Source organism: Gracilinanus agilis, chromosome 1 (genome assembly GCF_016433145.1).
Source record: "Gracilinanus agilis isolate LMUSP501 chromosome 1, AgileGrace, whole genome shotgun sequence".
Taxonomy (NCBI): Eukaryota; Metazoa; Chordata; class Mammalia; order Didelphimorphia; family Didelphidae; genus Gracilinanus; species Gracilinanus agilis.
This window is the reverse complement of record NC_058130.1, coordinates 506,834,671-506,861,022: the sequence shown is the minus strand read 5'-3', so window position 1 is coordinate 506,861,022 and position 26,352 is coordinate 506,834,671. Positions and strand designations below refer to the sequence as shown.

Here is a 26,352-nt window from a genome sequence, read left to right as displayed (position 1 = left end):
ACTTAAACTCCACAGACCTCAATTTCCTCAAGGGTAAAATCAGGGCATTGGGCTATATGACTCTTGAGCTCCATTCTAGCTCCAATATATGTTCCTAATGAATATTCTAGCTATGTGACTCCCAGCAAGTCATTTCACTCCAATGAGCATTACTTTCTGCATCTGTAAAATGAGATTGATAATAGTACTTATGCCACAGGTGTCTGATGAGGATTTCATGAGAAAATGTGTATAAATATTTTGCAGACTTTAAGGTGCCAAATATGTTATCACTTTAGTTCTTTTACTCTTCCAGTATCCAAATTGTAAAAATTATTTTATTTATAATATTTAATTTTTTCAACTACATGAAAAAACAATTTTTAGCCTTTATTTCTTCCCTTTGATCCAAATTTTCACCTTCCTTTTCTCTTTCCCCTCCCTACTCCTGAGATGGCTAGCAATCTGATACAGATTTAACATGTATAATAGCATAAACATCTTTCCATATTAGTCATTTTGTGAAAAAGAACTCAAAGAAACAAAAAAGAAGTGAAGAAATAAAATGAAATATAATGTGTCTTGGGCTGCATTTAAACTCCAGTTCTTTCTTTTCATCATGAGTCCTTGAGGATTCTCTTGGATGGATTGTTCTGAATAAGCTAATCATTCATAAATGTTCATCATATAATATTGCTATCACTGTGTACAATGTTCTTCTGGTTCTTCTCATTTCACTTTGCATCAGTTCATGTAGGTCTTTATAGGCTTTTTTAAAATAATCCTTCTCATCATTTCTTACAAACCAGACGTATTCCATTACAATCATATGTCACAACTTATTCAGCTATTCCCCAATTGATGGATATCCCCTCAATTTCCAGTTCTTTTCCATCACAAAAAAGCTGCTATAAATATTTTTGTACAAATAAGTCTTTTTCTCCTTTTTTAAAAAAAAATCTTTGGGATTCAGACTTAGTGGTGATATTGCTGAATCAAAAGGTATGCAGTTTTTTAACCCTTTGGGCATAGTTCCAAATTCTCCAGAATGGTTCAATCAGTTCACAATTCCACCAGCAATACATTAGTGTCCCAATTTTCCCATATGCCCTCCAGAATTTATTATTTTCATTTTTTTGTAGTATTAACTAATCTGACAGGTGTGAAGTGGTACCTCAGAAATGTTTTGATTTGCATTTCTCTAATAAAGAGCAATTTAGAGCGGTTTTCCCCATATGATTATATATAGCTTTCATTTCTTGATCTGGAAACTGCCTATTCATATCCTTTGACCATTTATTAATTGGGGAAATAATTGTATTCTTAAAATTTTTACTCAATTCTCCACATATTTGAGGAAAAAGGCCTTTATCAGAGATACTTGCTGTTCTTTTCCCTAGCCCCAGCTTTCTTCTTTTCTTTTAATCTTGGTTGCATTGGTTTTGTTTGTTGACTTGACTTGCGCAGGCTTAAGATCTGATTATGTTGTGGAATGGGGAAGAGTTTGGCTATGAAGGATGTCCAGAGAGAAATCTTTAAATTCCCTTCCCACCTTGAATCTATGATTTATTCAAGGAAATCAAATGACCCACAAATCAATGCTCAAATTCTCTCACTCAAAAAAGCTCATTCTTTGAGCATTTCAGTTAATTTAGATTTTCCCTACATATTCTCCCTATATTTATTTCTGTTTTACTTAGAAATAACAGGCTTTAAAAATGCTGTGCTCTGCATGGTGTGATGCTAGTAACTATGGCATTGTATAGTGCTATTACAAAAGATAATTCTGTTCTCAAGGCATTTTGGGGTACGATAGGTTTTTGATGTGTAAATGAAATGCTTGTTATTCTTAATGGGGAATTGCATCTTTATAGTGAGCAGTAAAAAATGGAAGATTTGTAGACTCCTTCCTAAAACATCCTTCTTCCATTCTTTTTTTTTTCTGAATATTCCAAAAATCAAAGGAAATAAACACAGCATTACTGAGGTAGAGCTTCTGAACATCTTACAATATATGTCACAAGGTTGAACCTAAGAGTTTTAAAATGACATATGAAGGGGCTGCTAGGTGGCTTAGTGAATAGAGCCCCAGGTTTGGATTCAGGAAGAGGGGTTCAAATCTGACTTCATACACTTCCTAGCTGTGTGTGTAATCCTTATCAAGTCACTTAATCCTTTTTGTTTGATCCTTGCCTTTTCTGTCATAGAGCTATTTCTAAGACAGAAAGTACGGGTTAAAAAAATTACATATAAAGATTCATTTCCAAATTGAAGGTATTGTTAAATATATTTTTTGGGGACAAAAATTACTGAAAAATAATTTGAAATATTCCTTTTTGGGGGTCATTAGAGACAATGTAGAATTCTTATCTGACAGGGCTGGATAAAATACAGTGACCTAGAAAATGGCAATGGTACTGACTACTATTTCAGAATAATTTTAGAAGAGGCAGCTGGTATTGGTGGTGGTCAGTAAGCCCCCATAATCATGTAATTAGAGGAAGTGATTGGTTTAAGACAAGAAAAGGCAGAGACAGAAGGCTCAGGTTCCTTGGATCAGGGATCAGGGAAACTTTAAGTAGTTGGTCTGCTACTCCTTGGTAAAGTGGAATTCTTTGGTAAAGTGAGGTGGCTATAGTAGCTTCTGAGAGTATATGGAGACCCAGAGGCCAAGGTCTGTTTATTTTAATTTACTCTCATGCTGAATGTCTGGTTATTAAAGAGCAAACTACCTCCTAGATGTGCTGTTTTTTCCAGTTGAACTCTCTCCTTCTTGAGAAGAGGGACTGTCCTGTTTGCCATTTTTGTATCCCTACTGCATATATAGGAAACTCCCAGGTAAGGAAACTTCCTTTCTTAATTTAAATCAGTATCTTCTGTGCAATTTATAGCTAAAGTGACTTGCTATAGGTTCAGTTTCTATCTGTGTCTTTAGTGTTTAGTCCAGAGTCTGACACAAAGTAAGTAAATAATAAATGCTTTTTTTGTTTCTTGCTTATATCACATACATTCCCTATGGAGTCAGATAATCATTCTCATCACTTCTGAAGAGTTTTGTCTTTTTGTCCCTAGAAAGTGGTACAATGGCTGATATATAGTAGATACCTAATAAGTATGTGGAAGGTAAATGATTACACGAAATAGAAATACTTCCTAACTGGGATCTTCATCATTTTGACAGTATGTTGACACCACTGGAAGGTTCAATTGGTTTGATTTCGTCACTGGATGATTGTCTTTATGTTCGCAAAATGGTTCAATTTTTGTGGTCTTTTCTCTAGGTCAGGGAGATTCAGTAGAATGATGAAACCTGAGTAGTAGAATGTAAGCTTCTTGAGTGGTTGACTTTTATATTTGTGTCCCCAGTATTTGGGACGTAATCTGTGCTTAATGAATTGTCAGTTGATTATTTAAACTCTAGGTAATGGAAAGTTCCCTCAAATTCTGATTCTATAGTTTTAGCCAAGGATACTTTATGGGGTGAAGGGAATAAACATTTAATAAGTGTTATTATGTGCCAGGCTCTGTAAATGCTTTGCAAATATTGTCTGACATCTCATTTGATTCTCACAACAACTCTGGGAGGTAGGTGTTGTTATTATATCTATCATATAGTAGAAGAAACTGAGGCAGGCAGAAATTAAGTGACTTGCCTGAGGTCACACCTAGTGAGAGGCTGGATTTGAACTGAGGTCTTCCTGATTCTAGGTCCAGTGCTCTATCCATTGTACCATCTTATTGCCCTTCTATATAGAAAGACTACGATTTTAGAGAAGGTAGCATAGAACTTATAATGCCAAAGATTATCTAAATTTCATCCATCTGGACTCCTACTCAAATGACTCAACATATCTAAAACCAACCTCATTACCTTCTTCACTAAATCCCTTCTTCAATCTTCTCATTTCTTATAAGTGACATCATCATGTCTTTTGTCACCCAGGTGAGAAATCTTGGAGTTATGTTTCTGACTCAATCTTCTCCATCTCCAGTATCCAGCAAGCCATTATTTTCTGTCTATTTATCCTTTGAAATGTCTTTTGTACCTGTCCCTTTAAAAAATGCACTGACATATTTAGTACTTGGATAATTGTCAGTTTTCTAGCTCTGAGATACTGCCTATTGGAAAGGTAGCCTGTTTGCCTTTGAACTGAATCCTTCAATAGAGATTTTTCCTTTCTTTTTCTTGTTCTCCTCCTCCTCCTCTTCTTCCCCCTCTTCTTCAAATCCATCCTGAATTATTGATTGAACTTTCCTAAATACTGCTTTGGTTAGTTCAGTTCAGTAAAGATCTATTAAACATCCCCTATGTGCAAGGCACTGGAAATATATAGACAAAACCAAATTCTTTCCTGTCCACAAGATGCTCCTCTTGGAGGTGTATTTACAAAGATTAGTATAGTACAAAGAAAGCCATCAGGAGACAGTAACAATTCTGGGGAATCAGAGAAGGTTTCAAAGAGAAAGTGGCATCTAAGAAAGGCTTTGAAGGAAGACAAGAATTTTAAGAGACAAAGATGAAGAAGGAGTATAGGTAAGGAATTAAGACAGCCCATGCAAATAGGTGGAAGTGAAAGATGGACTATTTTAACTGAGGGAACAACTAGTCGTCTAATTTGACTAGATATGAAGGGATTATCAAATAATTAACAAAGGTCTAACCATGTTTTAATTTATTATTTAAATTAAAATACATTTTAAAAGCCATATTTAAAAACAACCATTTTAGGGACTAACCATATACTAGTCACTGTGAGTTATATTATATCAGGCTTATATTATATTAGGGAGATAACATATGCATATATACGTCTGTACAGAATAAATGCAAACAAATTGGTCATTTATGGAAGGGAATCCCTAGAAGTTGGAAGGGGTATCAGGACAGGTTTTATTTAGGACAGCAATTCTTTTTTCTTTCCTTTTTTTAGTGTTCAGAGTTTCTTAAATATTAACATTCTTTTTATTTAGATTTTATTCGATTAATTAAGAAAAATTTTCCATGGTTACATAATTCATGTTCCTTCCCTCCCCTCTTGCCACTCTTCCCTCCCATAGCCAATGCACAATTCCACTAGGTTTTACATGTATTATTGATCAAGACCTATTTCCATATTGTTGATATTTGCCCTAGGGTGATCATTTAAAGTCAACATCCCCAATCATGTCCCCATTGAACCATGTGATCAAGCAGTTGTTTTTCTTTTGTGTTTCTACTCCCACAGTTCTTTCTCTGGATGTGGATAGCATTCTTTCTCATGAGTTCCTCTGGATTGTCCTGGATCATTGCATTGCTACTAGTAGAAAATTCCATTATATTCTATTGTGCCACAGTGTATCCGTCTATGTGTATAAGGTAGAACAGGGATTCTTAACATTTTTTACTTCACTGACTCTTTATCAGTATGATGAAATGCTATAGGCCCCTTTTCAGAATGTTTCAAAATGAAATAAAATACACAGGATTATGAAGGCAACCAATTATATTGAAATAAAGTTATCAAAATATTTTATAAGTTTCACATATCCACAGATTTTGTCCTAAAGTACAAGGTGGTACTTGAAGTAAAAAAAAGTGAGTGATTCTATGAAAAGAGGTTAGATGTGAGTGTATCCAAATAGAGGGTGACAAGTAGAAAGGAGAAGAGATTAGAGAAGGGATGACATTTGTGAGGTAAGCCAAGAAGGATATTAATGGCTTGATTGGCTAGAACAAGAAGGGAACTATGTATAAATCAACTAGAAAGGTAGGTTGGGGCTAGGTTGTACTGGGGTCTTAAAGTCAGACAGGTATATATTTTATATTTGTTTATATTATATTTACTTATATAATATATTTGTATTTTAACCTAGAGGTAATAGGCACTGATGAAGGTTGAGTAGTGAAGTGGCATGTTAAGGTTTTCCCTACTCCAGACCCACACTTTTATCCACTGTGTCATCTGGCTCAGTGGATAGAGCACTAAGCTTGGAATCAGGAAGACTCATCTTTCTGAATTCAAATCCAACCTCACTTTATCCTGTTTGCCTCAGTTTTCTCATCTGAAAAATGAGCTGGAGATGGAAATGGCAAATCACTCCAATATTTTTGCCAAGAAAAACCCCAAAATGGAGTCACAAAGTGTTGGACACAACTGAAACAACTGAACAACAATGTTTAAGGTTGGGAAGGTAATGAAGAACAACATATTGTAAAAAATAACATAATAGTGTATATCTGGAAAGGACATGAAAGACCATCTAGTCCAATCCTCTTAGATGAAGAGTCTGAGGCCTTTGAGGCAATGACAGCTAGGTGGCTTGAATTCAAATCTTGCCTCAGATATTTAAACTTAATCAGTTTCTTTATTTGTAAAATGGGTATACCTTCCTACCAGGGTTGTTGGGAGGATTAAATGAGGTTACTTATATGCAGTACTTTGTAAATCTTAAAGGCCTTTAGAAATGCTAGGTTGGCAGTTTTTGTGTCATTTCCTCTTACTCCAAAGCTAGTCATTTTTAGTATTCTTTTTTTTTTTTTTTTTTTTTTTTTTTAAACCCTTACCTTCCGTCTTGGAGTCAATACTGTGTATGGGCTCCAAGGCAGAAGAGTGGTAAGGGTAGGCAATGGGGATTAAGTGACTTGCCCAGGGCCACACAGCTGGGAAATGTCTGAGGCCAGATTTGAACCTAGGACCTCCCGTCTCTAGGCCTGGCTCTCAATCCACTGAGCTACCCAGCTGCCCCCTTTTAGTATTCTTTTTCTAAGAGTGGGATAGGTTGAATTGGGAAGGATTGTTTTAAATTAATTAATATATTCATTTTATACTTATATTATGAACTTAAATAACAATATACAGAAAAAAACAAAATGAAAATTGTAGACAAAACCATGAATTTCTATTAAGTGTGTTTTGTTTTTTGGTAAAGTATATGTAAAGTATTACACAATAGTACCAACACTGCTGCTTGTCCTTATTTGCTTCTGAATTTTCTCCTTTCATTTGTGTTTTAAAAGTTTTAAAAGTTTCATTGCTATTCTTTTCTTCATTTTACTTTTTTTCATAACTGTTGTTGCCCCTTATACTCCAATCCTAAAATTTTTGCCCTCTTCTGTAACAAATAGACATATTCAGTTAAGCAAAACAAACTCACACTGAGTTTGTTTAAAATATTTGTCTTGTCCTTTTCCTCTTGTCCATCACCTCTGTATTAAAAATGTTGGGGGATATGATTCATCATTAGTCTTTTGGAGTTATGATTATTTATTGCATTGATCAGAGTAATTAAGTTTTTCACAGATATTGCCTTTATATTTTCATAGTCAGAGTATAAGTTGTAATTATTCTACTTATGGTCACTTTAACTCTGTCAGTTCATCAGTTCTATTTAGGTTTCCTTCTCTTTCATCTTTTATTTTCAAGATATCCTGTTTTGTCCTTATTTTAAATAGGTAATAAATTACTACTATTCCCATTTTACAGATGCGGAAGTTTAGTATAGGGGTAAACAATATATTTTTAAAAATTATTATTTTTTATCTTAAGTATTTTTCCATGACTCATGTTCTCTCCTTCCTCTTCTCTCTACCCCTTCATGGAGCTGACAAGCCATTCCACTGGGTTACATATGTAGCATCACTCATTACCCATCTCCATATTATTCATTTTTGCAACAGAGGAATCCTCTAAAACCAAAACTAGGGGTAAACAATATTACATTACATTCATATATCATGATTTGTTTAGTTGTTTCCATTTGGTGAGTATATACTTTGTTTAAAATAGTTTGCTATAATAAGTGTGTAGGTAAAATGGTTCTCCACCTGTGGATACTTTCTTTTAATATATAAATGCCCCAAAGAGGTATATGTTTAATATGGATATTGTTGGGTCAAAAGGTATGGGTGTTTTTGTCTCCCTCCATCCCTTTTAAATTATTTTCCAGAATGAATGGCCCAATTCAAAGCTTCACTGATGGAATATCAGTCTATTTAGATAATTTTTTTAAAGTGGAACATTTGAAATAACATATTTCACTTTGTAGAAAAAGTAAACAGTAATATGTTGTATTTATGTACAAATTTAATCTATTTCATGTCAATTTTGTTGACAATTATAACTAACAATCATTTGAAAATTTGAATTTGTTTTGAAAGTGAAATTAATTACCATTAAGTTCAAGGTGAGGTTTGTAACTCAAATAGGAAGACCAAAAAGAAAACTTTAGATGCGTCTACACTTTTACAGTTTATCTCTGACCTCATGTTACCATTTAGCTCTAAGTTAATTTCTTATGTAAATTACTAAAGTAACTTGTGCAAATTTTTGAGAAAAGGGAGATAGATGGTAAGAAAACAATTTTTTCATATTCTGATTTAAGAGACTGATGAATATTTTGGTAATGTTGAGATTAATTATTCTTTTGATGTGCTAAAGATTTATGTTTATAATTCCCATTAACACTAATTACTATAATATATGTAAATCTTCATGCACTGAGAAAAGACTATGGCCATTAGAATAAAAGATAACATTTCAGAATTGATTAGCAATCAACATGCCAATTAAATGGTATTGAAAACAAATGACACACAGTGTGCAATGCTCTCATTTGAACTTTTCATCTCACATATTTTGCACAGAATAGTAAAATGAAATTAAAGCTAGTAACTAATTATACTTTATGAAACATTTTGATCTTAGGCCAGTGCTGTTGAATGCATATGTTATAGTGGATATAATAATAAATGTTTAGCTAATGGCACTGAGGCTTGCTAGATGTGATAAATTAGAGAAAGTAAAATCCTTGAACTGATAAATTGCTGCACCATTTGATGTTGGTGAAAGAATCACCAGTTCATTGATTTGGAGATGAAGCATCTGTCCATTGGTAAAGGAAGATGAGGGGGAAGGGGTATGAGAGGCCATGGTTAATGGCACTGACAAATGCATTGATTGCAGGAATTGGATGGACTGTTGTTCACAGAAGCAGGTGCAAGATAAGAATGGCAATGCTGGTTCAGCGTCTGGAGGTTTTTCAGCGTATGGGCTTTGCTAAAAAAAAAAAATAGCCTTCTTGACTGATTTAATACCTGAACCAAATGTCTGAAACTTTCTCATCTAAATAAAAGTATGTCTTTTCTTTTCTTATCTTCTTCTTTTTATACTCACATTATGAATGCTTTCCTAGAGGCACATAAACCTTTGATTAAGGTGAGGCAACAGAACAGATTTCAATGAACACATTCTTAATTTTGGGAGAAGTTGAAAATAAATTCATTAAGTTAAATGATAACTCATAACATTTCTGATGACACCATGTTCTAATTACCTCAAGGAATTAGGGAAATGCTTGTGTTATAGTAACCAAATGTAGCATGACAATATTTGGAGTGCAAAGTGGCTGATTTTATAAAGATTTCCTGGGTGAAATTAGAAAATTACATAGTACCAAGAGGATAAGTAGAGTAATGCTTTATTATTTTGAAAGCAGCTTAATTGATCAGACATAACATATGAGGGAATATTGATTTTCTCTTATGAGATTATTTCTATAATTTGCAGTTATATAATGAATTCTAAATGAGTAATAATTAAAGGGATTATATAGACATTCTTCTGACCCCAGATAAGACTGTGGTTAAACCATCTAATAAAAATAGCTAATTTTTTTTAGCTTTTGAAGGCAGGGACTTTTTTTTTTGCTCCTACTTGTATCCCCAATGCTTGGCACAATGTCAGACACACAAATAGTGCTTAATAAATGCTTCTTTGCCTGCCTTTAAGTTTATCTCATTTGATCTCACAACAATCCGGTTTGGCAAAGGCTATTATTATCCTTCTTTTAATAGTTGAAGAAACTGAATCTAAGTGAAGTTAAGTGACTCACCCAGAGTCACATATCTAGGAAATCTGTATCCAAATCTCCCTGACTGCATTTGACCCTCTATCCTCTATGCTACTTAGCTGCCTCATCTAAGCAAATGTACATGATTCCGAAATGTATCAAGGAAGGAGATTTCATAATCCTTTGAAATCATAGTCTGCTCTATCTTTTGATCCTACTTGCCATTAGAAAGTTCTTCCTTCCTTTTTCTTTTATTGTCTTTTGATGGGATAGAGAACAAGTATGTGTCTTCATTAGTGAGTCTAGACTTCTTTTCCATGGAGGATGCTATACTAATAAACCACAATTATATGATGCTTTACATTTTATAAAATGCTTTCTTTGTAAAACCTTATCAGAAAGGAAGTATAATCATTTCATCTTTCATTATTATTTTTTTTGGTTGTATTTTTCTCCCTCTTCTTTTTCTCCCTTTGGGTACAGATTTTCTTTCAGCACTTTCAGATGTGTGAATCCTAATATCTATTAGATTCAATTTTATTGACTGTTAAAAGAGGGATAGTAATAGCCTTTATCAAACAGGATTATTTGAGAGTCAGGTTTGTTAGTCATTACAAAGAAATATCTCATAGTATTTAAAAAAAATCAGTTCTATGATCTTTTTGTTTTCCAATTGATTTATTTCTTTTATTTTCAAGATATCCTGTTTTGTCCTTATTTTAAATAGGTAATAAATTAATACTATTCCCATTTTACAGATGCGGAAGTTTAGTATATGAGTGGTCACCAATGTCACATGGCTAATAAGAATCAAGGAAGGGATTCAAACCTTGCTAAACTGATTGAGATTGAGTGTTTTCTTCACTTCCTTTCAAGACTCTGAGAGGTCAGGGATATGAGTCAGTTTATCAATACCACTCTTGGTTCACTATCCAATGAGGAATATGGAGATATTATTAACTCACACTTCAATCTTCTATTAGTAAATCCTAGGACTGCACACATTTAAAAGGAGAACAATACAACAAAACACCAATCTTTACCCTCACCATTGTATTTTTCACTTAAGTGATGGTTTTCTATACAGTCAATGTTCTAATTTTCCTTCATAGTTCTATTTTAAAGTATGTTCTTACCATTACTTAAAATCCCCAGAATTGAGATATGAATGTTTTCATCAAAGTGGTGTTAAAAGTAATGAACTTTTTATTTTTTAAGACAAATGAAACATTATTTCTACGGAAGCAACAAAATGACATTAAAGTTTCCATGTATTTTGGAATTGATTGCTGATATGGGACTAAATAGTTTAGAATTGTTAATGGTTCACAGATTTCACCTCTAGGTCACTGGTTCGAATCTAGTCCAATCAAATGTGGCAGAAAGTCATTACTATCTGATTGGTGTTGATTGGTTCCCATGAATGAATTGGGGATCACACTCTAATGTCCAGATCACCAGATGACCTTCATGATTGGTCCTAATTAGCTCTCCTACATGGATGTCAAGTAATCAATGATCATAAAAAATTAAACTGTCTCTTTATACTGGTTATTCTGGGCCCTAAAGTGCTGATTTTTAAAAAAAGAAAATTTATAATTTATCATTGATGGAATATATTTTACTAACCTTTCTGGAGAAAAGAGGCTAAGGTTTTTATATATGTTATTTATTTCTAGGCTTTGACATGTATTACTAATATTTGATCAGAGAACACACTTTAAAAGATAGTTTCTGGCTAGTATTCACACACTGTAGTTTAGAAAAAGATGGCTTTGGGCTCTCCAAGCAAAACGCCAGACAATGGTAACATCTTATTCTAGTTTATTCACTAAAATTTACAAGTTTTTGATACAAGATCAACCTTTACTACTGCCGCAGTGTCATCTGTTTTGATACAATTGTCTATATAATACTAGAAGGACTTTTTAATCTCCTTTTGAATGAAGATGTAAAAGATTCATAATTAAAATATTCTTTCTGGAGGACATATAGGGAGATTTGTCATTAAAAAACAGAGCTATGGATAATCTCTCTTTGGAGGCATGAAATATTTTATGACTTGCTAAACTGAATAATCTAAAGGCAGTTGCCTATTTTGCCTTTGTTTTGGGTGAACTTCGCTATAAAGGGTGACTACTATAAAACCTTCTAGTGTTTTTATTTCATACACTAAGATATAAACATTTTATTGTATAATCTAGAAGGCTGAAGCACTAAATTACAAGATTTCATCTTTTAAAAAAGATTTTTGCCTGTTTATCTAAGAATGTGGCTTTGTATCTTTTCAGTCGTATTTCAGAGTATTGGGCAGGGTTGAACTTTATTTCTGGCATCCCCCAGGAGATACCCCAAATAATCTTGGAAAAAAGAATGGAATGTCAGTCTTCATCAGGCAGAATGTTCATGACTTCTTTTGTTGTGCTCTATATTCTTAAACAGACTAAACTACCTCTGACTAGAATTTCCCATTCTCCAGATATAAACTAATAATTTTGCAGGCTAGCACACTCACAAACAGTTTTCTCCCTTAGAATTTAAGTCATGAATGGTTTTTATTATCTGAGAAAGGCTCCTTCCCTGGTCCTTGAAGTACCTGATTAGTTAGTGTTCTAAATGGAGCAATACTGCCATTGACAGGCTTTACAGATACAGGCCCAATTAGAAGGGAACCATTAGATGCAGTCACTGAACCATTAGGAAGCTTGAAAAAAAATTAGAACAATCTTTTGATCTAAAAAAAAACTGTGGTTGAAAATATATAGATGGAGTGAATCTCTAGGGATGATCCTTTCACACATTTGGGCTCTCTTAAAGCATTTTGCTAGTATAAGACTTAACGTTTTATAACATTTCAGATGCCTACATCATACCCAATAGCATTGGTTATTTATTATTAATGCTTCTTTTTTGCTAGGCTAAAAGTGTCTTTATCCATATTTTTGTTAACCCTTTCACTACTAATAGCATTTCCATTAGAGTGGATTGTTTGGCTTTGGTTGGAGGGATAAGTCATTTCATGATTCAATAGCTCTATTTTCCTCCAGGACAACCCAAAGAACGGAATATTGATTTTCGTAGCACACTTTCCTTTATGGATGACAGACTGGTTTTAGAGTTGCAAAAATTCTGCATGGATTCTCAGAGAAGATACAATTTTCTGGCCAGTAATATTTAGAAAATAGAAAATGATTATATTTTCATATGATCAGGACTAGACAAAAGTTGAGGACATTTAAAACATTTTTGAGACCTAAACGGTGAACATTTCTTTTATGTGTATTCAGCTCAAAATTGATTTCTTTTTGACACTTGATTACAAGTTTTGGTGGCTTAACAACCATGAAAAAGTTCAGGGGAAAGTAGCCTATTTTAACTTTCATACATCAAAAATATCCTTTATTTTTTGACATTTAACATTTTCTCCTGCAGTTAACTATGATAACTAATATTAGATTTATATTTGGAATAAGAATCATTCCTAGTGCCTAATGTACCCTTTTTGGCAAGATATAGTATGGAGGATCATTATCTCACAGGCATTAAAATTATTCTCATGACATTTTAATGACAATATGTAGGTTTTGCTGATTTGTTTCACTCATGTTTGATACTTTGTGACCCCATTTATGGTTTACTTTGCAAAGATACAGGAGTGGTTAGTCATATCTTTCTCCAGTTCATTTTACAGATGAGGAACTGAGGCAAACAGGGCTAAGTGACTTGCCCAGGGTCAGACAGCTAGTAAGTGTGTGAGGCTGGATTTGAACTCAGGAATATGAACCTTCCTTATTCCCAGTACAGTCTTTATTCACTGTACCATTTAGCTGCTTAGGACACAGTGTAGTGATAACTTATTTCCAAATGCTAAACTAATCACCATATAGAGAACTGAAGAAGGGTGATCATGCCTGATTTGGTAGGAGACATTCTGTAAGTAGAAAACTTAAAGTGATAGAATGACAGTAATGGAGAGAATGATGCAGTTAGAGATTGGTTTGGCCCAGGAGGAATCAGAATGTATTTGAGAGACAGTGCTTTAAAGTGTGATAATCCTTATAGGCAAATTCTCTGAGTATTAAAGAAAAACTACCCTATGTGTATGTAATATGATTGAAAACTGGATGAACTTTGTTCTTTTCTCCTACATTCATAAAAAACCATAAGAAAGTAATAAAATCTAGGATTAGTATAAATCATTATTTACAAATGCTTCTGGTATACTAGCTATGTCAAAGTATAGGAGATAAAGATGTGAGATACAATAAAAACATTATCAGCAATATTATATTGTTATTTGAAAATGAGCATGACGATAGGATGCTAATCAAGAGTGGAATTAGCAGAAGCTCACTCTTCTCAAAACTGATTGCTACTGATCATAGAATTGGACTGAACAAGAATTTAGGAAATGTTCAGAAGAATGACATACATTTTGAAAAAAGAATAGCCATTTTTAACTCAGAGTTGAACTGCCAGTCCAGGTCTTTTTTTAAAATGAAATTAATGAATTAATTTAGAATATTTTTCACGGTTACATGATTCATGATTTTCCCACATCTCTTCCTTCCACCCCTCCTAGAGCTGACAAGCAATTCCACGGAGTTATACATGTATCACTGTTCAAAATCTATTTCAATCTTATTCATATCTGTAATAGAGTGATCTTTTAATGCCAAAACCCCAATCGTTTCCCCATCGAACCACTTGATCAATTATATGTTTTTCTTCTGTGTTTCTTTTCCCACAGTTCTTTTTCTGGATGTGTATAGGATTCTTTCTTATATGTTCCTCAGTGTTGTCCTAGGTCATTGCATTGCTGCTAGTAGAAAAGTCTGTTACATTTGATTGTGCCATAATATATCAGTCTCTGTGTACAATGTTCTCCTGGTTCTGCTCCTTTTCCTCTGCATCACTTCCTGGAGGTCTTTCCAGTTCACATGGAATTCCTCCAGTTCATCATTCCTTTCAGCACAATAGTATTCCATCACCAACAGATACCACGATTTGTTCAGCTATTTCCTAATCAATGGACAACCCCTCATTTTCCAATTTTTTTTTTTTGCCACCACAAAGAGCGTGGCCATAAATATTTTTGTACAAGTCTTATCCCTTATTATCTCTTTGGGGTACAAACCCAGCAGTGGTATGGCTGAATCAAAGGGCAGGCAGTCTTTTAACGTCCTTTGGGCACAATTCCAAATTGCCCTCCAGAATGGTTGGAAAGTCCAATTCTTTATAGTGTATATGCAGGAACACTTTAATTTTATTCCTAAATAAACAAAAGCAAGAGGACACATTTAAGTTATAGTAGACAGATTTTGAGTAGTTATCAGGAAAAAAATGGTTGCTTGTAAAAATGATGAGGAATTTGAATGGTTTACTGCGAGGATTATCACTTCTGAGGCTATTCCTATGAAAGATAGATACTTTCTAACTTAGTCTAGGATACTTGTTCTGTTTTTTCTTTCTGTGCTTCCTTCTACTATCACTAACGAGCATAACTGAACAAGAAAATGGAACAAGGGACATTTTGAAGACAAATAATACAATGGGATATCTACAGGCAAGGGTGATTTAAAAGGTGAGTCCTAGCTATTCCTTTTCCTGAATGATCTCACATTGGAGAAGAGATTGCTAAGGTCTCAGTGGCTAATCAGAACTTCCACTGCACCCTGCTAGACAAGATCCATTGACACAGCAAGATTTCAAGACTAAAGGAGATATAATTTGGTATTTAGATGCTGTTATTAGAGTGACCCACCTGCTACTTTTTGCATTCTCATATTTTCCTTTGGAAGTAACTGTGACTGTGATATTTTCACTAGAGCCATTTATTCATTTGTCAAAACTTTAATGGACACTGCTATATAAAGAACACTGGACACAATTTCAGCATTCTTAAAGCTATAAATTTCATAGCCTTCAGAAGAGGTCATGTGAAACATCTTTATGTAATCTGCTTCCACCCGTATAATCAGCCAAGAGAAGATTGTTTTGTTTGTCTTCTTTTCAGAAGAGAATGTTTTGTGAGAAGCTTTCACCTTTCCTTCCCAGTCTCACCCTCAAATGACACAATGTATCAATTAGAGGTATTCAAAACATAAACTATATCTTTGCTAAGAATTTATTAATTTATTAGTGGACTGGTCATAGATTATTTGCAGCTATTTATTTCTTCTCTTCCAAAATGTATTTTTGGGAACATATAGATATGTACATAGACACTGGGCTCATAATCAATAATAGCTGAGTTCAAATCCAGACTCAGATACTTACTAGCTGTTTGACCCTGGACAATTCATTTAATCCCCATTTACTTTAGGTCCTCATCTGTAAAACGAGTACATACTGGAAAAGAAAATAGCAAACGACTACAGTATCTTTTCTGAGAGTGTCCCATGGACATAGAGTCAGACACCACTGAATAACTGAACAACAACATAGTTATAAACAGACACACTCTGCCTCCCAGGATTTGGAGTAGAGTTACAAACAGGGGGCATTTAATTTCTTGTAACTTGATAATTAGATGCATACTACTTTCATCTTCTTCTACTCACTCATCTCCAGTTCAATTTAACAAACGTCTATTGTCAACTATGTGTGAAGTGCTGGGAATGGAAAGACAGCAGAAACATCCACTACTTATTGTATTCAATTATTCTAAAGTCCCAGAATCTTGGTATCTCAGAATTTCAGAGTGTAACTTGTAGCTGATCACAAATCTCCTTACAACAAAGTCAAATGATCATTTAGCCTTCTTTTGAAGACCTCCAATGAGGGTCAATTTGCTACCTATACTTTTGGGTCACCCTAATTGTGAGAAACTTTCTTCTTTCATAAAGTATAATTTTATCTCTTTGTAATTTTACCCTTTATCTCTTGGTCTGCCTCCTAGAGCCAAGAAAATAAATTCTAAATCCTTTCCTAAATGGCATTCCTTTACTACATAAATATTTCATGTTTCCCCTGAATCTTCTCTTCCTCAAGTTAACATCATGAACTCTTGCCCACTCTTTTCTGGAATCTCTTCCAGTAATCAATTCAGTTCCTAAGATTTGGCTCATTATTCATTGGTTGTGTATTCCTTTCCTCTAATCATTTTTGTTATCTTTCTCCTAATTGTTCCTTCGAGAATATAGGAGAAAAGATAAAATATAGGGAAGCTCTTTTGAATTAAGGTATGTGAAGAATGTATGGTGGATAATTTTAGAATTCCTAAGAAAGTTTTCAAGAATATAATAAATGGGGGCAGCTAGGTGGCTCAGTGGATATAAAATAAAACCATTGGGTTCAAATCTGAACTCAGCCACTCCTAGCTGTGTAACCCTGGGCAAGTCCCATTTGCCTATTCCTTACTAATCTTCTGCCTTGATACTTAATATCAACTTTGAGACAGAAGGTAAGGGTTAAAAAAAGAATATAATGAACACCTTCTGAAAATGATTTAATCTCCTCTCTAGAGATATACATGCATTACACAGCTCCAGAAGTTATTTTCCAGGTGTTATCTACCTGCCACTTGTAAAAAAAAATTAATTGAGGGAACATAAAAAATCATTCAAAATTGTGGCAATTCTACATTTTATCTTTCTAGATTGCAGCTTAAATGTGTTATGTATCTAGACTATCTCATGTTATGATGGATATTTTTCATAAATATTTTCATTTTTCTTAAATGTTTAAATTCAGAAATGTAGTGAAATTATAATTATTTTATCAACTTGTTTTGAAGATGAGAAAATTAAAGAAACAATGCCATGCTTACAATATACAAGACAAGTTCAACTATCTTTAAGGTTATAAAAAAGATAAAACATAGCGAATTTAAAGATATAATTGCCATGTTTTTCCAACATATGTATAAACAATGCTTGAAGAAACTCATTCTCAGGCTATTCCATGTCCTGCAAAATCTATATGAACAATTTCCATTGACTTCAAAGGAAGCTTCTTGTGTTGTTTAAAAGCTCTTTGTGACATGAGATAGGGCAAGGGAGGTATTAACATATCCAGTAATTGAAAATACTATATTTATATGAGAGATTGAGTTGTTATTTATTGGAAAGATAACTCTTGGAATTTCTTGATGTTTATATTTTAAAAATAAGAATGCTATGTACATTAGTTTTTATAATTGATATTTATCTAGCAATAATAAGGCCCTTCCCTACTCCCATCACCCCAAAGTCACTATTTGGAAACATTTATGGGGCCAGATTTACATAGTTGAAGTGACCCAGGTAGCTGTGACTTGGTACCAACTTGATAAAAAATTCGGGAATTATTATAAATATAGTCATACTATAACTAGTTACAATAAGCCACTTTAATAAGGATTTTACTGTCACCATTGGGAAAAGTCGAGACCTCCATGTTTAGCCTTATTCATAGTATCCAGCCATTTGGTTAATGCTGAAATCATTCAGATTCAGAACACATCTCTTCTTGACAAAACTTTTGACTTTCTGTCTTGGAAGAATGTAGTTTCCTAATATTATTAGTCAGTAGTATGTATGTGTGTATTTTTGTGTGTGTGTATTCACTTTAAGAAAATAGAGAGACTATAGTCAATAAAATTAAATGGAGCAGATGTGGTTGAAAGAAAAGAGACAACTAATATGGACAAGAAATGCAAATTTTTGAGAAATTATAGCTCATTTTGGTTAGTAAGGGTAATTATAGGTTGTAATAAAATGTAACTTATCCACATTTAAAGACACGTATTGAAATGTGAGAATATGAACACTTTTTTCTTCAGAGAAGATAAATTATAAAGGTGCTTGCTACACTTGGGTCACTTCTGTAGGAATTTTTGTCTTTAAAGTTATTAAAATTCCAGGTTATATATGAGATCTTCCAAATAATATCACCAAGAAGTTTTCTTATCTAATTATAATAAAACATTTAAAATAGGAAATATAACACAAATGCTAAATAATAGCAATAATTTCCCTAATAGCCCCATATTTCCCAACAGGTTATAAACACATAGAATGCATGGAAAAACTTATAAAGCTCTTTATTGATAATCAAAATTTTCATTCTATCTAAATAGTAAAAGTAGATTATAGGCAACATTACTACTGTAAAATAATGGTACTATATGGGTACAATTTTTTGGAGCTTTACCCTTTCCCATTGTATAATAAGTTGGAACTCTGTTAAAAAGTGGAGCTATGAAAAATGTGTCCATGCTTGTGTGTAATGATGAAATTCCATTTCATTCCAATACCCAGGTGGATAAAATTAAAAATCTTGGTGTCCCAGGCTAAATTCCTGAATCACCCTCCTTTCTGAAACAAGATTTTTTCCCCCAAATATGTTGGGAAATTCACATATTTGCTTAGAGTCTTTCCTTAACACTCTTTTGAGCCAAGGAATTTCCACAGTATATGTAGTTCCAATTACAGAGAACCTGCTGGCATAGATGCAAATCCTTTATACCTCATTATACTTTTAACTTTGAAGTTGGTCACAATAATGATGCTTCTATCAGTGGTTGCCACTGTGACTTTAAAGACCTTTGATCCTTTGTGCATAGCACACCTATGTAATTCAGTTTCTAAGAAGCCCTTGTAACCCTTTTCCTGAGTTGGACAGTATTTGGGCAATCCTGGTGGGGCAGTTTCATGTGAACAAGAACTAAAATCCCCACATGAGACCTTCTTACAGGACTATCTCTGCTGGATCCGAAAGCATCTGTCTGATACTTTCATTTTCCAGCTTTTAACAGCTGTGCCACATTAAAAGTGCAACCTGATGCAATATGTCATTGTTCATATGGGATTTAGGGCCAAAGAGCACTGCTGCTGTGGAGGGAGAGTACACTGTTGATTGCCAGCAGAATACTTATGCAAGTCAGGATTCAGACCTGGCAGACCTCATAGTATTCAATAGTATTCCTTTGTCTTTAGTAATATACAATAGTTAAGTAAGTATATTTGAAACCACGCAATGAATAATTAACCAATTTTATTAGTAGTAGTTGAAAATTACATTAAAGAAATTCTCTCAGGACTACTTTATAAGATAATTTAGGGAAGAGAGATGGAGAGGTACCTGGTGGGTATGAGGAGGCTGTAATACATTACAGAGAGAATCACCAAGGAAGTGGCTTAAACGGTTTTCATCAAAGAAATGTCTGAACAAAGAAAAATAACCAATTGACAGCATATGTGCTCCACTGTATCCTTGTGGATGTCAAGAGAAAATGAGGATGGCCCTTAGTATATTGGCTGGGGGGGACCCTGTCAGGAATTAAGTGGAATATGTGATAAGAAGCATGCGAAATGGACAGGAATGAATAAGTGGTGATCTCCATTGGGGAAAGGAATACCTATCTTGATGAGATCCCAATCTACTCCATTATTTGATATATGAAGAGTCTATAGATTATGCTAAAGTCTGAATGGACTGGCACCCAGCAAGAACATTATCTTATCCTAGTTTATGCAACAGATGATATGATCCTTATTGTTGTTAAGTATACATATGTGTTTATGAAGCAATTAGTGTCAGTAAATAAATATACCAGAACTTACACTTCTAGTTGTTTGCTGTCATCTTCAAACTAACCCCTTTGGAAGTCCATATAATTATTTTAATGATGGTGCCATGGCTCAAAGTGTTTGTGGATCATTGTTATGACTTAAGTCATATTATTTGAGTACGTTCAGTAGTGTGAAACTCTTCTTCTTTTTGAAGATTGATTTGTTTTTTAAAGTAGCCAAAATAATGTTGTAGATAAAGCTAGGCAATATGACTTTCGGTTAAAATCACTTGTAACAATGATTTTCTTTTTTATTGATAGAATGGGTTTGAAGACAATCTGTATGAAGATATCTAAAATTTTTGCTCAGTTGAAATAGTTTTTAGCATATTATTCCTTGACCCTCAGATAACTACTTTGAAGGAGAAAAGACTAATTAAAATATACAAATCCAGTGTCATTTCTTTGAAAGCAAGACTTTTTCTTTTGCTATATGTTATACATGATCATTTTAAAAAGAATAAGAATATATCAAGATAAGAATGGAAAGTATTATGTATAGCATATAGCAACATATGAATGTATTTGAGGTCATCAGAAATTTAAAATGTTTGCTTATAAGAAGATAGTCATGATGCTTTTGTTTTTGTACATTTTTTTAAATAGGGGAAAAGGGTAATTTTCTATTAGGGGAAGTGCAGACTTTATTTGTTACCATATTACAAAGATATGAATAGCTTTGTAGAAAATTAATCATACCTTAGGAAATCAATTCAGAAAGAAAGTAATTGAGTTTGTGGATAGTGGACCCTAGAATTAGTTTTTTTTATGGAGATGGTGCTATAGATGATAGCTGTATTTGAAATAGGACAATCACAAGTATACCTAACATAGTTTTGGGTTCAAGTTTTGTGAACTAGCCTGAGAATTTAGCTAGTATTAGTTATAATGTTTGTGAGGAAAACATACTCTTTGTTCCAAACAATAGCCTTGTAATTTCTTAGTGAATAACTTGACTTTCTTTTTAGTTTCTACAGAGCCATTAGAATCAGAGACTTCAATGTATTTCATTCATAAAATGTCTAACATAGTCATACTAGGATAGCTGAGACAGTCAATGGAGTGACAACCTTTTGTTTCTAATGCTTTTAAACTTCACTATTCAATATGTATAGTTTCTGATTATATTTCTTTTTCCATGCGAGATTGTTATTTATTCAGCATGTTAAGTTTCATGTTGCTGTAAAATAGTTTGGTACATACAGGTCTTCAGTGTCAGAGTATAGTTTTAATTATGTTACAGTAGAATGTAGCTTTTATTAGCCTTATTAACTGAAGTGTGATTTTCCCTATCAATTTAACATTTTGTCAGTTACACTACATAGTGAGGTCCTCTAAGCTAGGAAATATAAACATCTATATTTTATGATTTTCATTGCATTCAAAGCCATGCATTGCACTGATAGATCTCTCCAGCATTTGTTGATGTTGTTGATATCACTCTTGATGAGAAAGTTTCTGTGAGATAACAAAATATTCCTTCTAACTAACTCTTTATATAAATCAGTGTAAGACAGTGAGAGAAGGGAATTTAGAATTGATAGAAGTGTGCATTTTTGAATTATGTAAACATATTGTTATATGAGAAGACTTTCTAAATCAAATCTGGAGTGGAAAATCTTTTGTATCATTTTTGGCTCCTCCTGAATCATTACCTCATCATGGTAGAGGGACTTATGTAGCTCAGTGAAACTATGAGTTATATTGTGCAGGGTTTTCCAAGATGGATAGGCCATGATGTAGATATCTGACAAAAGGTGATTCACTGGAGAAGGACATGGCAAACCATTTTGGTATCTTTGCCAAGAAAACCCATGAACAGTTTCAAATGATAAAAGAGATGATGTCAGAAAATATGCCCTTCAGGTTGGAAAGAGTCCAAGATGCTATTGAGGAAAAGCAGAGGACAACTACAAGTAGGTTTCATACTAATTAAGCAGCTGGGCCAGAGGTGAAAGGCATCTCAGCTGCTGATGTGACTTGATGAAAAAAGTCAGATGATATAAAGATCGATGTTGCATAGGTATAGGCTCTATGAACCAAGGCAAGCGGAATGTGGTCAAACAGGAGATGGAGATGAAAAGTTTAAATATTGACATCTTGGATGTCAGTAAAAAAAGGATGGGAATGGGTGAATTTAATTCAGGAGATCATTACATGTACTATTGTGAGCAAAAATCCCTTAGAAGAAATGAAGTAGCAAAAACAATACTAGGTCTGCATCCCAAAGAGATTAAAGATAGAGGAAGAGAACCTACCTATATAAAAATACTTAAAACAACTCTTTTTGTGATGGCAAAAACTGGAAACCAAAGGGAGTTGTGTATCAATTGGGGACTGGCTGAACAAGTGGTGGTATATGTTTGTAAGCCAATACTTTTGTACCATAAGAAATAAATAATAATATGATCACAAAGTCCCCTGGAAAGGCTTATATGAAGTCATGCAAAGTGAAGTGAGCAGCAGAACCAGGAGAATGTTGTATACAGTAACAACAATAATGTCTGATTATCAACTATGAATTACTTAACTGTTATGAACAATGCAAGGATCCAGGACAACTCTGAGGGACTCATGATGAAATAAAGTTATCCATCAAAACAGAATGAAGAGACCAAGTCTGAATGTAAAATGAAACATACGATTTTTTGCTTTTTTTCCTCCATGCACTTCTCTCTAGTGTAAGCAATGTCTTCTTTCACAACATGATGAACTAAGAAATATTTATTATGATAATATATGTTCAACCTATATCATATTACCAACCTTATTGGGGGAGGAGGAAAAATGAGAGGGAAAGAGAACATGCATTTAAAATATCAGAAAATGAATATTGAAAATTGTATCGACATGCTCTGGAAAATTTTTATTATAATTAAAAAAAGAAAAAAGAAGAAATGGGTTTCTCATATTGTACAGGAAGCAGCAATAAAAAAATCTCCCAAAAGAGAAGAGCAAGAAAGCTAAATGGCTTTACAGATACTTGAAGAAAGAGGAAAAAGCAAAAGATAAAGGAGAAAGGGAAAGATTTACCCAATTAAATGCAGAATTCCAGAGAAGAGCAAGGAAAGAAAAAGTTTTCTTAAGTGAGCAATGCAAAGAAATATGAGAAAGCAATAGAATGAAAGAGATCTCTTCAAGAAAAGTAGAGATATCAAGGGAATGAATGTTTCTTGGAAAAATTGGCATTTTAATAGTCAAAAATGATAGGGAATAAATAAAAGTCAGAAGAGGTGGCAAGAATACACCAAAGAATTATACATACATACAATACATAAAGCCTTTGTGTGGATTGTAACAAAATGTGGCAAGTCCTCTAAGAAATGAGAGTACCAGATCATGTAGGACCTATATGTGTGTCAAGAAATAACAGAACCAAACATGGGACAACTGATTGGTTTAAGATAGAAAAACAATGTCTGCATATTGTTACCTAATTTATTTAATTTATATGCAGAATACATCATGCAAAATGCCAGACTAGACAAATTAAAATTCAGAATTAAGGTTACCCGGAGAAATACCAACAGTTTCAGATATACAGACAATATCAAGGCAGAAAGTGAAAAAGAATTAAGAAGCCTCTTAATGAGGGTGAAAGAGAAGAGTATAAAAGCTGGCTTGAAACTTATGATAAAAAACAAAGATCTTGGCTCCTGGTCCCATTACTTCCTGGAAAATAGAGGGAGAAGAAATGGAAGCAGTGTCAGATTTTATAGTCTTGGGTTTAAAGATCACTACAGACAGTGACTTCAGCCATGAAATCAAAAGACACTTGCTTCTTGGAAGGAGAGCTATGACAAATCTGGACAGCATACTAAAAAGCAGAGATGTTATCTAGCCAACAAATGTCCATATAGTCAGTTATTGTTTTTTCAGTAGCTATATATGACTGTGAGAGTTGCACTATAAGAAAAGCTGAGCACTGCAAAGTCAACACTTTCAACTGTGGTGTTGGAGAAGACTTTTAAGAGCCCCTTCGACAGCATGGAGATCAAATCAGTCAATCCTTAAAGTCATCCTAAAATGAATTTAGATCATTCATTGGAAGATCAAATACTGAAGCTGAAGCTTAAGTACTTTGGCCATGTAACAAGAAGTCATGATTCATTAGAAAAGACCCTGATGTTTGGAAAGATCGAGGCAAAAGGAGAAGAGGATGGCAGGGGATGAGATGGGCAGATAGTGTTATGGAAACTGGAACAGGTTTTAAAAGATAGTGACAGATAGAAAGGCATTTATTGTGTGCTAATGATCTATGGGGTCATGAAGAATCAGACATGAATGAATGACTGAATAAGAACAACAATTATTTCAAGATGTCCATGTGTATTTTTCTTTTAAAAAAAGTTATTGAAGAATTCTATTCCTTTTCCCTAAAAGAGAAATAATAAAAAAGATTAGTGTATTAATTTTATTTCATCTTATCTAGATTCTCTCATTCTGCTACATCAGTCATTGTCCAAATTCTAGTAAGGCTATAAATTTTGGAGACACTGACATGAATATCAAGAAGATATAAATGAATCCTAAAGTATTATTTTTAGATGTCAGAAAATAGAACAATTCCTAATTTGTTAATGTTCCAAAGAATCAACAATAAGAATTCATTAAATGTATGTTCTGAACAAATTGTGGTATATGATTCTAATGGAATATTATTGCATTATAAGAAGTGATAAATAGGGTGAATTCAGAAGAACCTGGAAAGACATATGAATTCATACAAAATAAAGTTGATAGAATCATGAATGCATTGAATATAGTAACAGAAATATTGTATGATGATTAACTCTAAAGGACTAAACTATTATCAATAATGTAAGGTTCTAAGATAATTCCAAAGGGATTCATGATGAAAAATGCTATCTCCAGCCAAAGAAGAAACTATCAGAATTTGCAGATCAAAACATGACTTTTCAACTTAATTTCCTCATGATGTCCTTTCATCATATGAGAAATATGGAAATATGTATTATGTTATAGCACTGATATAACCTATATTAAATTATTTATTGTCTTGGGAGGAGGAGAGGGAAGTAAAGAGAGTGGAGAGAAGTCTGATGTCAGGTAACAGTTGTTAAAATGATTTCACATGTGACTTAAAAGGGATAGATCATAACTTTTTCTTTGTAATTTCATTTTAAAAATAATTATATTCTTGAGTTTCAGTTAAAAATAATTCACAAGGTCAGAATCTCACATTATCCTAGTTTATTTATTTTTTACCCTTTTAAAATATTTATTTATAAGTAGTTTTCCATAGTTACATAATTCATGTTTTTCCCCTCCCACTTCCCCCTCCTGCAGCTGATAAGCAATTCCACTGGGTTATACATGTATTATCACTCAGTGCCTATTTCCATATCATTCATTTTTGTAAGAGAGTCATCTTTTAAAAACTGATCCCCTAAATCCTATACCCATATAAACAAGTGATAAATCATATGTTTTTCTTCTGTGTTTCTACTCCCACATTTCTTTCTCTTGGTATGGATAGCTTCTTTCTCATAAGTCCCTCAGGATTGTCCTGAATCATTGCATTGCTATTAGTAGCAAAGTCAAGTACATAAATTGTTCCACAGTGTTTCAGTTTCTGTATAAAATGTTCTCCTGGTTCTGCTTATTTTACTTCGCGTCAGTTTGTGGGTGTCTTTCCAGTTCATATAGAAATTGAGTTGTTTATCATTCCATATAGCACAATAGCACCATCATATATCACAATTTGTTTAGCCATTCCCCAATTAAGGGACACCCCCTCATTTCCCAATTTTTTGCCACCACAAAGAATGTGGCTATGAATATTTTTGTGCAAACATTTTTTTATTATCTCTTTGGGGTACAAACCTATGTTATCCCAATTTAAGTGGATCTCTTTTCCTAGTAATTTACATGGTGTAAGAATATAAATTACTGTGATTTATGTGAAATAGTTCATAGCAGCTAAATATGAAAACAATGGCTTCTTTCTTTCAATAAACCTTTGAACT

The 26,352-nt window shown here is 33.5% G+C and overlaps 1 long non-coding RNA gene across 1 annotated transcript in view; it reads right to left on the bottom strand.

Moving 5' to 3' along the window:
• Positions 1-14,972: 14,972 nt before the first annotated feature.
• LOC123231692 overlaps positions 14,973-26,352 on the bottom strand; it is a 57,394-nt gene continuing 46,014 nt past the window's right edge. The window contains exon 4 of the long non-coding RNA XR_006505119.1: positions 14,973-15,079. This is a non-coding gene — a long non-coding RNA (uncharacterized LOC123231692). The remainder of the gene's footprint in view (positions 15,080-26,352) is intronic.